General features: G+C 41.4%; 1 protein-coding gene across 8 annotated transcripts in view; it reads left to right on the top strand.

The window, feature by feature from the left end:
- hivep3a (HIVEP zinc finger 3a) overlaps positions 1-14,061 on the top strand; it is a 104,942-nt gene that overhangs the window by 21,712 nt on the left and 69,169 nt on the right. For all 8 annotated transcript variants that reach the window (XM_037535161.1, XM_037535087.1, XM_037535244.1 and 5 more), the window contains one exon: positions 12,775-12,838. The gene's annotated coding sequence lies outside the window, so the exon portion shown is untranslated. The remainder of the gene's footprint in view (positions 1-12,774; positions 12,839-14,061) is intronic.

Below are 14,061 nucleotides of genomic sequence, written 5' to 3'. Positions count from 1 at the left end.
GATCAGCTACACGTCCCTTCAGACCCACAGCGCTGAGTGGTCTTCTCACGGTGGAAGGATGGACAGAAACACCTGTGGATGTTTTCAGATCTGAAGCAGCTTGATGTTCTCCTCTCTCTCAGAGATCAAAACTTTCAGTGCTGTTTATCTGATGGGGCAGGTTTGGGGTCGACCAGCTCTTCCAGGTGGTTGTTAGGAGCCACGTTCTCCAGTTTTGGAAACTTCATATAATTTACCTTGACTTTCTCCTTCATTTTGCGGTTATCTTATATCTTGTGTCTGATTTCCTCAAAGTGCATTATCTCTGTTAACTGTTATCAAGACATGATATCATCATTGCAGTACAGGTATCATTTTGCAACATGCAAATGAGGCGTTTTAAACTGGTCACACTGTTTTTTACTGCAGGCAGTGAACATCGTGACCGATCGCAAGATAATCTTAAATCACGTCGCATTGTTGATTCACCAGTGCATATTTTATATGTTGCATATAATAGTGGTAATACCACTTCAGTACTAGTGCATCCACGTTGGGCCTCATTCACTGATATCGTTCTGAGTGTGTTCTTAAGCGTGTCCTTGAGAAAAGTCCTAAGAAAATGTATGTGTCACGCATCCTCCAGGTACCTCAGTTGATTCGGACTCGATCTCCCAGAATTCTCTGGGAGATCACCTGACTGCTACACAAACTACAGACAACGATACTTACCTGGACTCAACTTCCCAGAACTCCCCGGTAGGTCACCTGACTCCACATGTGGCTGAGTGCTCCTATCAGCGATCTCGTTCTCCTGAATATGAATCGAATCGCCTGTGTTTATGTTCACATTAGCTCAGTATTGAAGCCCAGGCTTCAGTTCAGGTCTTTGTGAAGTATTGCCTCCTTTCTGTGAGCTACTGAGCGTTTATTCTGACCTGGTTATCTCCTGTATGACCTTTGCCTTGTTGTTTTGACTCCGTGCCTTTGGCCTTGCCCTTTTGATCGTTTGCCTGATTATTGTTTTTGGATCTCGACCCTCTGCCTGTATTTTTGACCATGTTTTTCCCTTTCCCATTTTGGACTGTTCACCGTTGTGTTATGATTGTGTTTTTCTTTTTCTTGAGCTTTCTGGAACTGACCCACGCCTGTTTTTAGATGATGACCTTAAAAGTAAAGCCTCTTCTTGTTCTTACATCTGTGAGTGTCTGAATCTGTTTGACACCTTACAGCATGATGGCATAAAATACTTGGAGGATGAAGTTGTAATATTTGGAGGATAAAGTCGTAATATTTGGAGAATAAAGTCGTAATATTTGGAGGATGAAGTCGTAATATTTGGAGGGTGGAGTCGTAATATTTGGAGAATAAAGTCGTAATATTTGGAGAATAAAGTCGTAATATTTGGAGGGTGGAGTCGTAATATTTGGAGAATAAAGTCGTAATATTTGGAGAATAAAGTCGTAATATTTGGAGAATAAAGTCGTAATAATTGGAGAATAAAGTTGTAATATTTGGAGGATAAAGTCGTAATATTTGGAGGGTGAAGTCGTAATAATTAGAGGGTGAAGTCGTAATAATTGGAGAATAAAGTCGTAATATTTGGAGGTTGAAGTCATAATATTTGGAGTTTGAAGTCGTAATATTAGGAGGATAAAGTCGTAATATTTGGAGGCTTAAGTCGTAATATTTGGAGGATAAAGTCGTAATATTTGGAGGTTGAAGTCGTAATATTTGGAGGTTGAAGTCATAATATTTGGAGGTTGAAGTCGTAATATTTGGAGGGTGAAGTCTTTAATATTTGGAGGATAAAGTCGTAATATTTGGAGAATAAAGTCGTAATATTTGGAGGATAAAGTCGTAATATTTGGAAGGTGAAGTCGTAATATTTGGAGGATAAAGTCGTAATATTTGGAGAATAAAGTCGTAATAATTGGAGAATAAAGTTGTAATATTTGGAGGATAAAGTCGTAATAATTAGAGGGTGAAGTCGTAATAATTGGAGAATAAAGTCGTAATATTTGGAGGGTGAAGTCTTAATATTTGGAGGATAAAGTCGTAATATTTGGAGAATAAAGTCGTAATATTTGGAGGATAAAGTCGTAATATTTGGAGAATAAAGTCGTAATATTTGGAGGTTGAAGTCGTAATATTTGGAGGGTGAAGTCGTAATATTTGTAGGTTGAAGTCGTAATATTTGGAGGGTGAAGTCGTAATATTTGGAGGTTGAAGTCGTAATATTTGGAGGTTGAAGTCGTAATATTTGGAGGGTGAAGTCATAATATTTGGAGGGTGAAGTCGTAATATTTAGAGAATAAAGTCGTAATATTTGGAGGGTGAAGTCGTAATATTTGGAGGGTGAAGTCGTAATATTTAGAGAATAAAGTCGTAATATTTGGAGGGTGAAGTCGTAATATTTGGAGGTTGAAGTCATAATATTTGGAGAATAAAGTCGTAATATTTGGAGAATAAAGTTGTAATATTTGGAGGGTGAAGTCGTAATATTTGGAGAATAAAGTCGTAATATTTGGAGAATAAAGTCGTAATATTTGGAGGGTGAAGTCGTAATATTTGGAGAATAAAGTCATAATATTTGGAGAATAAAGTCGTAATATTTGGAGAATAAAGTCGTAATATTTGGAGGGTGAAGTCGTAATATTTGGAGAATAAAGTCGTAATATTTGGAGGGTGAAGTCGTAATATTTGGAGAATAAAGTCGTAATATTTGGAGAATAAAGTCGTAATATTTGGAGGGTGAAGTCGTAATATTTGGAGAATAAAGTCGTAATATTTGGAGGGTGAAGTCGTAATATTTGGAGAATAAAGTCGTAATATTTGGAGAATAAAGTCATAATATTTGGAGAATAAAGTCGTAATATTTGGAGAATAAAGTAATATTTCGACTTTATTCTTGAAGTCAACTATTTTACTTTTATTAACGGTGGACCTAAAATGCTGTCAAGAGCATAATGTTAAGAGCATACTCACAGCTTTAATCGATAGATGAATATGTGCATTAAAATATTTTCCAAGGTATTTTAAATATTCATAACGTTTATCAGCCTCTGCCGATCACTCCCTTTCACACCTCTCTATCTCGGAGTCGTGAGTGCTATAGATTTCAGGGCAGGACGTTTCTGGCTCGGTGCCGCGTCCTGCTTGTTGGTTCTGTGTGGGTGAAACTAGAGAGCCTGTGTCTGGTCCTCCTCTGCATTACATCACCCACTACCAGAGCAGCTCGAGCTGCCGCTCCAGTCGAGCTGGAGAAGAAGCAGAAAAACATTTCGGTTCTAAAAGCTATCAGTGGCTCACAAATGCAGGGCGTCTCGTTTTTCCTCTGGTTTTGCTGTAGCGTTCACTGCCAGTCGAAAGTTTGGACACAACTGTTGTTAGAACCTTTTTTTCTTTTCACTATTATTTTTCACATTTTATAATAATAAAGAATAAAACGACTCCAGCCAGAAATTCTGACCTACCAAATAGGTACTAGGTCTGTTAGGCTCCGCCCTCCCTCATCACAACACAGTTGATTGGCTAGAATGCATTTACATGGGCCGACATTCCACTAATTAACTTTGAATGAGATGGTATAATATTAAAGTATTTCAAAGAATACAGTGAAATTTACTTAATTTCTAAATGAAAGCTACTTATTTTGAAAAATGTTGTTAACAGTTATTATTATTACTGTTTTTTGGACGTAAAATCGCAATTAGAACATTTATTTCTGTCTTAGAAACAACGTTGAAACTTAGTGTAAGCCTTGAGATCCAAATATGTTTAAGATTATAAGAAATATACATTTTGACTCATAAGGTGACCTAATTTATTTCTCACAGGACTAAAATTTACGAAAAGTTTTGTAATTAATGACGTAAAGGATTAACAGGGATCAACCAACAATAAACAACTGTTTGACTAAATTGAAACTATTAAAAATTCTCTAATTTAATTTTATTTCATTCACAATAATCAACAGCTCAGGGTTTCGAGAACACCTGTTAGATTGATTAAAATACAGTCTTTTTAAATATGGTTCTTCAGGGGATCTTTAGTAAAGACACTTGGTTCTAGCACTCATTGAACCATTTGCGTGGTTAAAGGGTGGATGAAATGGTTCTTCAGATTGAAGCAGAATGTTCTGTATAGAACCTTTCTGAAAATTGTTCTGTATAGCACCAAATGGGCTCTTCTACTGTTACTATGTCAATAGAAGAACGCTTTTGGGTACTACGCAGAGCCCTTTTCATAGGGTTTCATGATGAAATGGTTCTTCAGATTGAAGCAGAATGTGTAGTACATGGTTCTGTGTAGAATCTTTTTGAAAATGGTTCTATATAGTACCAAAAAGGGTTTCCTCTATTGCTGTGATGTGCTTGAAACATTAGGACATTTTCAGAAAGGTTCATTACAGAACCATCTACACCACATTCTCCATCAATCTGAAGGACCGTTTCATCGTACGGAGAACCCTTTAAGCATGCAGGTTTGCTTAGTGTTCATGGTTTTATGTAGATTCATGGTCTTTAGTGAAGAACCCCTGAAGAACCCTCTTTTTAAAGGGTGTATGACACTGAAAGCAAACGTCCCCAAGCAGTAAGAGAGCTGAGTATTGCGTTGTCTCGGAGAGAACGTGTGAGGAACGACGGAGGTGAGGATTTTACACACGTGTACAGGAGAACGTGGGGCATGTGTGAACGTGCCTGACAGTCGGAGAACGGCCAGCTGTTCTAAATGTGGCTGAAAATGATGGTTAAAGTCTGGGTTTTCAGTTCAGTGTGGAGAGGAGAGCTCAGAGCACTAGATCAAGCTCAGCTAATGTATCTTGCTTAACGCTGTTAACATCGATCCGTCCAACGATTTGGTTACATCACTTCTGCAGGCCTGTGTAGTGAGTGCCTCTCGCGCTCTATTGACAGCGATCAGCTTATAGACTCCGTGTTAACGTACTCTGCGTGTGTGTTTATGGTTCTGGGCTGTTCCTGGTAGCTCAGTGTCCCATCACGTCAGTCCTGGCCTTTAAATAGAGCTCTTTAAAAGAGCAGCAGATCAATATTTACCCAGCAGTACTGCAGGTGTGGGTCATATTGGCTTCTCAGTGTAAATGGGCAGGTCTGCAGAAGGCAGCTTGGGCCTTGGTTTATGGATGGCACCGGTCCAGTACCCAGCTTTGGTGGTGGGCCAAGACCAGCAGATGATGCAGGATCAGATATCGGAGGACAAGGGAACAAATCTGATCTGGTTCTGTAACAAATCTGACCTGAAATATCGCTGAACTCCTTGTGCAACATAAAGCAGATCACATAATAACAGACAGTCTACACCGGTCAGGCGTAACGTTCTGACCACCTCCTCGTTTCTACGCCCACTGTCCACTTTATCAGCTCCACTTACTGTATAGCTGCACTCTGTAGTTCTACAGTTACAGACTGTAGTCCATCTGTTTCTCTGATACTCTGTTACCCTGTTCTTCAGTGGTCAGGACCCCCATGGACCCTCACAGAGCAGGTACTGTTTGGGTGGTGGTGGTGGTGGTGGTGTTAGTGTGTGTTGCGCTGGTCTGAGTGGATCAGACACGGCAGTGCTGCTGGAGTTTTTAAACTCTGTGTCCACTCACTGTCCACTCTATTAGACACTCCTACCTTGTAGATGTAAAGTCAGAGACGACAGCTCATCTGCTGCTGCACAGTTTGTGTTGGTCGTCCTCTAGTCCTTCACCAGTGGTCACAGGACGCTGCCCACAGGACACTGGCTGGATCTCTTTGGTTGGTGGACTATTCTCAGTCCAGCAGCGACACTGAGGGGATTAAAAACTCCACCAGCGCAACACACACTAACACACCACCACCACGTCAGTGTTACTGCAGTGCTGAGAATGACCCACCACCCAAACAGTACCTGCTCTGTGAGGGTCCGTGGGGGGTCCTGACCACTGAAGAACAGGGTAACAGAGTATCAGAGAAACAGATGGACTACAGTCTGTAACTGTAGAACTACAGAGTGCAGCTATACGGTCAGTGGAGCTGATAAAGTGGACAGTGAGCGGAGAAACGAGGAGGTGGTCAGAGCGTTACGCCTGACCGGTGTTTACATTATACGGGACTGCACTCTGAAAAAAGATTAATCTTCAAGGGTTCTTTAGTAAAGACAATGGTTCTATGTAGAACCATGAACACTCAAAGAACCCTTTGCGTGCCTAAAGATTTCTTCGCATAGTGAAATGGTTCTTCAGATTGACAGAGAATGTTTTGAATATGGTCTAAATAGCACCAAAAAGGGTTCCTCTATTACAAGCTTGACATCGTTACAATAACAGAACCATTTATGGTGCTTTATAGGACCATGGAAACTCATGGGGCCATTTGCATGATTAAAGAGTTCTTTACATGGTAAAATGGTTCTTCAGATTCACGGAGAATGTGTTGTATATGTTTTATATAGCACCAACAAGGGTTCTTCTATTGTATACAAGCTTGACATTGTAACAGTAGAAGAATCCTTTTTGGTGCTAGATAGCATCATGTTCCAACAGGTCCAGTATAGAAACATATACAACACATTCTTCATCAATCTGAAGAACCAGTTCACCACACAAAGAACCATTTAAGCAGGCAAATGGTTCTTTGAGTGTTCATGTTTGTATATAGGACCACTGTCTTCAGTAAAGAACCATTAAAGAACCATTTTTAAGAGTGTGTGGAGACGTCTAAGACCACCCTTCATTCGTTTAATGTCCAGGAGACGTTTCTGAGGAGAGTAGATATGAGGTAATCCACTTGCTTAGGGAAGGAGAACGTCAAAGGTAAATGTGGCTCCTAACAACCACCTGGAAGAGCTGGTAGCCCCCAAAACTGCCCCCATCAGATAAACAGCACTGAAAGCTTTGATCTCTGAGAGAGAGGAGAAGATCAAGCTGCTTCAGATCTGAAAACATCCACAGGTGTTCCTGCCCATCCCTCCACTGTGAGAAGACCACTCAGCGCTGTGGGTCTGAAAGGACGTGTAGCTGATCAAGAAGAACCTCACTGAGAAAAGGAGACGGACACATCAAACAAAGAAGCTGGACGATGGACTGACCACCCCAGAGCCCAGATCTCAGCACCACTGAATGGGTTTGATTACTTCAGAAAATCATCAACCAGCTTCTCAGACTGAGCTTTGGAGGCGGGTCTGCAGGTTCTCTGAGGAGCTGAAAGTGAGGCTCCGGAGAAGAACGGAAGCTGGAATGACGGGAAAACCTGTGCTGAGATGTAGTTTTGGGACATTTCTGTTATGGTTTGTTTTTCGGAGTGAATTAACTCTCCTCTCATGTTCAGCTGTAGGGGACAGTGACGGTGTTCCAGGTCAGACTGACCCAGTCTTTAGCTCAGTCAGTAGGAATTGAATCAATACTCAATTGATTAATCAGGTTTTCACTTTTTTTATTTAGACTTCTTCAACTTTCCTGAGCCTTTAAATTAAAATGAGCCTTAACAATAAAAGAGCCTTAAATATTATTTAAAAACTGCATTTTATTATTTTTTGTCAGTTTTTTTTTCAAACAGAAAACCAGAACAAAAAAAAAGAAAATTGCGTGTGTGTGTGTGTCTGTGAGTGTGTGTGTGTGTGTGTCTGTGAGTGTGTGTGTATGTCTGTGTGTCTGTGACTGTGTGTGTGACTGTGTGTGTGTGTGTCTGTGAGTGTGTGTGTGTGTGAGTGTGTGTGTGTCTGTGAGTGTGTGTGTGTGCGTGTGTGTGAGTGTGTGTGTGTGTGTGTGTCTGTGTCTGTGAGTGTGTGTGTGTGTGTGTGTCTGTGTCTGTGAGTGTGTGTGTGTGTGTGTGTGTGTGTCTGTGAGTGTGTGTGTGTGTGTGTCAGGACCCTGTTGGGGTTCATCCTAAAGTCAGGACCCTGCTGGGGTCTGTACTGAAGTCGTTATCGTGACTGAGCAGATAAGATTCTAGACTCTTCTGTAATGTGGCCCCTGACTCTAAACTTCATTACCGTTTTGAGAGCTGGAGAACGTTAGAGAACTTATAAAGCCTGAATATTGAGTTGAATTAACCCGTCATATAATAAAAATGTCCTAAAGTGGTGGACGAGATCCAGACCTGCTACGCTCTGACCATCCAAAGCAGAGCGTCCAACAGACCTGGCTGATCATCAGCTCTGCAAACTGCACTCCATGACTAGTAGACCTTAATCCGTCCTCCAAAAGAGGAGATATGCAAGAAAACCCTGACCTCGATAAAAACCAAACCTGGCCTACATGAAGTGAACAGACTGTAACGTTTGTCCTGCTGATGTTTTCCTCACTTTATTTCGAGGTTCAGTCGGTAAAGCTGGTCGCTGTCGCGGCTCTTCTGATGGATGTGAGTGAGAAACTGAAGGTGAAGGTACAATCCGAAAAAAGAGGGTTCTTCACGGGTTCTTTAGTAAAGAAAGTGGTTGTATTCAGAACCATGCACACTCAAAGAACTTTTTGCATGGTAAAATTGTTCTCCAAATTCATGTAAAAATAGTTTTTTTGTTCTATATAGCACCAAAAAGGGTTCTGCTATAATTATGACGTACAATTTGTAACAATAGAAGAACCCTTTTGGTGCTATATGCTTTTTACGAGAGTGGTTCTTCAAGGGTTCTTTGCATTGTGAGATGGTTCTTGAGATGGTTGGAGAATGTGTTGTATATGGTTCTGCATAGCACCAAAAAGGGTTCTTTTATTGTAATGAGGTCAGGCTTGCAACAACAGAATAACCCTTTTAGTGCTATACACTCTAAAAATGATGGTTCCTCAGGTGTTCTTTAGTAAACAAAGTGTTTCTGAATAGAAAACACTCGAAGAACCACCACACATTTTCTATCAATCCGAGGAACCATCTCACCATGCAAAGACCCGAGTGTTCATGGTTCTGAATAGAACCACTGTCTTTACTAGAACCATCTTTTTAAGCGTGTAATAAACAAACAAGATACGAAGTTACTTTTGATTGTTGTATATGGTTCTGTGTAAAACCTTTCTGGTGCTATATGGAACCATATACAGCCCATTTTATTTCAATCTGAAGAGCCCTTTAATAATGCAGGGGGTTCTTTGTGTTATTGGTTCTATACAGAACCTTTTTAAGTGTGTGAGCCCAAACAAACAGGACGTGAATTGTGTGTATTTACGTTTGCTTTGGCTGGGAGTGAAATAAATGGTCCAAGTTCTAAAATAAGAATATTTTTTATTCTAATTTTGCGATTTCGGTTGAAGTTCAGGTGCAGTCAGTGTCTAAAGAGCCTCTCCAGGCTGATATGTGCCCCCCGCCCCCCGCCCCCCCCCCCCCACCCGACCTCCGCTATACAACTCCTCCTCCTGCTCCGAGTTCTCTGGTTCTTATTCATTTCCGTGACGGCCTCGTTTGTCGTTCTGAGCTTGATTTTCAGCCTCTAACGCAAACACAGTACGGATCTTCTGGTAAGATAATCAGGGTTTTTCCTGTAAGCTCCGGCGAGCTCAGTCGGCTCTGCTCGGTCATTAAAGGAGAAACTGAGATGGTCAGAGTTTTACTGGAAGGAAAGTGACTCACTCGTTATGAAAGCTCGTGAAGGGCCCGGCTCCACTTTTCTTTAACGACGGGCTCCATGTGCTCGGCTCCTCCGCTTTGTTGCCGATGGAATTTCGGCCGGAGCCAGACTTGCGGTCCACTTGTGGTCACCCCCAACGAGAAGTGTCACAATAACACGCTGGGCCTGACGCGTCTCTGAGGGCCCAAAGATAGAAACTCACGTAATGTTTTATTACTACTCAGCAAACACGGCCTGTATTATTTACTATCTAAATACAGTGTTGTTTGAGCACTTAATAACAGGTTTACCAGAAAGCCCTCGCCACAGGGTGCCCTGCCAGTGTCTGTGTGTTTGAGGAGCTGGGGACCCTTCACCCCCACCAGCACCCCCACCCGCCTCGCCAGGCCCTGAAGGGTGTTTCTCAGAACGCAGTTTTATTTGGAGGAGTGGTCAAGCTCATGGTTTTCCTGTCGCAGGGGCGTCAGTGCCCCGCATTCAAGCGCGCATGTTTTCCTGGATTATGTGTGTGTTTGTACATTTTCAGGCCAAACCGGAGAAAAACAGGACAAACCTGCTGTTATAAAGAGCTTATTACAAAAGTTAGATCTTTAAGGTCGGGATTAAAATTCTTATTACCTACACATGCTGAGATATGTAATACAACTGGGGCATTAATATTGCATCTAGATATATATAATACAACATATAGGGGGGGTATTACTGTTACATGTGTGTGTGTGTATATATATATATATATATATATATATATGTATTTACACATATATAGTAAATATGGAACATATATAGTAACATATTACATAGCCATAATATGCACGGGACAGGTTATTACATATGTAATGACATCTTAATAAGGCAATAAATAATGTATGTAATGACATATAATTTTAATATGGTAATAATAATACCATATTACTTAATATAGATATATCATTATAATACAGCTGGGACATTATTACATAGAGATATTAACATAATACATATGGAACATATACATATATTGTTGTTAAATGGTTCTTCAGATTGATTTAAATATATTTTTTGGTTCTATAATGTTTCTATATAGCACTTAAAAGGTTTCTGCTTTAAAATATTACATATAAATTCTTACATGTACGTGTACTACGCATGAGGTATATTATTATTACATATACTCATTTACATATATACAATACATATGGAACATTATTTTTATATATAGATGCATTCATATAATACAGTTGGGACGTTATTATTGTATATGGATACAGTCATGTGATGTATCTGAGACATTATTGTACGGAGGTACTTACACAAAGTATACATATGGAGCATATTATCACAGACACGCACATATACATAATACATATGCAACATTTGTGTTATTATTACATAAATCTGCTTACAATCAAATCTGGGTGTGTGTATGTTTGTGTGTGTGTGTGTGTGTGTGTGTGTGTTTGGGTGTGTATGTGTGTGTGTGTATATGTGTGTGTATGTGTGTTTGTGTGTATGTGTGTGTGTGTATATGTGTGAGTGTGTGTGTGTATGTTTCTGTGTGTGTGAGTGTGTGTGTGTGAGTGTGTGTTTGTATGTTTGTGTGTGTGTGTGTGTGTGTGAGCGGGTGTGTGTCTATGTGTGAGTGTGTGTGTGTTTGTGTGTGAGTGTGTGTTTGTGTGTATGTGTGTGTATATGTAAGTGTGTGTGTGTGTATGTTTCTGTGTGTGTGTGTGTATGTTTCTGTGTGTGTGTATATTTGTATGTTTGTGTGTGTGAGCGTGTGTGTGTCTATGTGTGAGTGTGTGTGTGTGTGTGTGTATGTGTGTGAGTGTGAGTTTGTGTGTATGTGTGTGTCTGTGTGTGTGTCTGTGTGTGTGTGTGTGTGTGTGTTTGTGTGTGTGTGTGTATATGTTTGTGTGTGTGTGTGTGTGAACGTGTGTGTGTGAGTGTGTGTGTGTTTGTGTGTGTATGTGTGTGATTGTGTGTCTGTGTGTGTGTGTGTGTGTGTATGTGTGAGTGTGTGTGTGTCTATGTGTGAGTGTGTGTGTGTTTGTGTGTGTATGTGTGTGATTGTGTGTATGTGTGTGTCTGTGTGTGTGTGTGTATGTGTTTGTGTGTGTGTGTATATGTTTGTGTGTGTGTGTGTGTGTGTGTGAACGTGTGTGTGTATGTGTGAGCGTGTGTGTGTCTGTGTGAGTGTGTGTGTGTTTGTGTGTGTATGTGTGTGATTGTGTGTATGTGTGTGTCTGTGTGTGTGTGTGTGTGTGTGTGTATGTGTGTGTCTGTGTGTGTGTGTGTGTGTATGTGTGAGTGTGTGTGTGTCTATGTGTGAGTGTGTGTGTGTTTGTGTGTGTATGTGTTTGTGTGTGTGTGTGTATATGTTTGTGTGTGTGTGTGTGTGTGTGTGTGTGAACGTGTGTGTGTGTGTATGTGTGAGCGTGTGTGTGTCTGTGTGAGTGTGTGTGTGTTTGTGTGTGTATGTGTGTGATTGTGTGTATGTGTGTGTCTGTGTGTGTGTGTGTGTGTGTGGTTTAGATGAGGTGAAAGTAACCGCCCCCTCCCTGCTCTAGATAGGGGGGTGGTTATTTTTACCCCCTCAGTTGCCCCTTTGGATACTAACAGGCAAATGAAAGACCCTCTTTTACTGAACCATGTACACAAACATCTCTCTCTCCCCACACCCTCTCTTTCACATACAGCCACATACATTCTCACTGTCGTGTAAACACGACGGCCGGACTGATATATCGGTCTGGTGAAGGTGTCAGCACCAGTTTTTTCACGTGTTCTGTTGTTATGAACATCCCTCCATTCTATCATTCATATGGACTGAGGAGCAAGTGAGCAGAGTCGTGGTTAAAGGAGCATCGTGTAAATAATCTCAAATAAATACCAGGAGATGTGAGTTAGGATCCCAGTGATGTCCTCGGCCAGGAGATTTATCATGTGTTAAAAGCGCTCCATTTATTTTTTGGGAGCATTTTTGACTAAACTAGGAGAAAAACTAGGTAACCGTGAAGAATTCTGTAGAAAATGGAAATATTTACAGAAATAATGAACAGTTTTTCTGCTAACTTTGTTTTTTTAGGTGTCAGTTTGTGGCATTCTTTTAAATGTAAGCGCATAGTTTGTCGCCCGTGCTGCCAGATTTCTGATTTTATATGTTTTTGTTTGTTTTTTACAGTGTAGGCTTTATTCATGGTATTGTGATGCTGGTAAAGGTGCTGATGCCCTTCAGTGTGATGTGACTGTATCTCTGTCTTCTGACAGGAACCGTCTCCCTCCAGTACTGAGAGCAGCAGGACGTCCCAGGAGAGCCACCTGGAGGACACAGGTAAGAGCACCACGGCTAATGTGTGACGTCTGGGTGGGACGTGAGAGACGGGGATGTTTTAATGTGGACACTGACAAGGACATCTGAAAGGTTTCGAGGAGACTGACTAATGGTCACAGTGTATGCCTGTTTACTCTGAAGCTGCACCGTATGGACAAAACTCAACACTGCAATATTCTGATGTTGATGTTTTATTATATTATACTGAAAAGCCTTTCTTATATATGTGTATATATATATATATATATATATATATATATATATATATATATATATATATATACACTGCTCAAAAAAATAAAGGGAACACTCCAATAACTCATCCTAGATCTGAATGAGTGAAATATTCTCATTGAATACTTTGTTCTGTACAAAGTTGAATGTGCTGACAACAAAATCACAAAAATCATCAATGGAAGTCAAACTTATTAACCAGGCCTGGATTTGGAGTCACACACACAATTAAAGTGGAAAAACACACGACAGGCTGATCCAACTTTGATGTGATGTCCTTAAAACAAGTCAGAATGAGGCTCAGTATTGTGTGTGGCCTCCACGTGCCTGTATGACCTCCCTACAATGCCTGGGCAGCTCCTGATGAGGTGGGGGATGGTCTCCTGAGGGATCTCCTCCCAGACCTGGACTAAAGCATCCGCCAACTCCTGGACAGTCTGTGGTGCAACGTGGTGTTGGTGGATGGAGCGAGACATGATGTCCCAGATGTGCTCAATCGGATTCAGGTCTGGGGAGCGGGCGGGCCGGTCCAGAGCTTCAATGCCTTCATCTTGCAGGAACTGCTGACACACTCCAGCCACATGAGGTCTAGCATTGTCCTGCATTAGAAGGAACCCAGGGCCAACCGCACCAGCATATGGTCTCACAAGGGGTCTGAGGATCTCATCTCGGTACCTAATGACAGTCAGGCTGCCTCTGGCGAGCACATGGAGGGCTGTGCTGCCCTCCAAAGAAATGCCACCCCACACCGTTACTGACCCACTGCCAAACCGGTCATGCTGAAGGATGTTGCAGGCAGCAGATCGCTCTCCACGGCGTCTCCAGACTCTGTCACGTCTGTCACATGTGCTCAGTGTGAACCTGCTTTCATCTGTGAAGATCACAGGGCGCCAGTGGAGAATTTGCCAATCCTGGTGTTCTCTGGCAAATGCCAAGCGTCCTGCACGGTGTTAGGCTGTGAGCACAACCCCCATCTGTGGACGTCGGGC

This window comes from Pygocentrus nattereri, chromosome 1 (genome assembly GCF_015220715.1).
Source record: "Pygocentrus nattereri isolate fPygNat1 chromosome 1, fPygNat1.pri, whole genome shotgun sequence".
NCBI classification, from domain to species: Eukaryota; Metazoa; Chordata; class Actinopteri; order Characiformes; family Serrasalmidae; genus Pygocentrus; species Pygocentrus nattereri.
The sequence above is the reverse complement of the archived record's forward strand: the minus strand, read 5'-3'. Positions and strand labels throughout refer to the sequence as shown.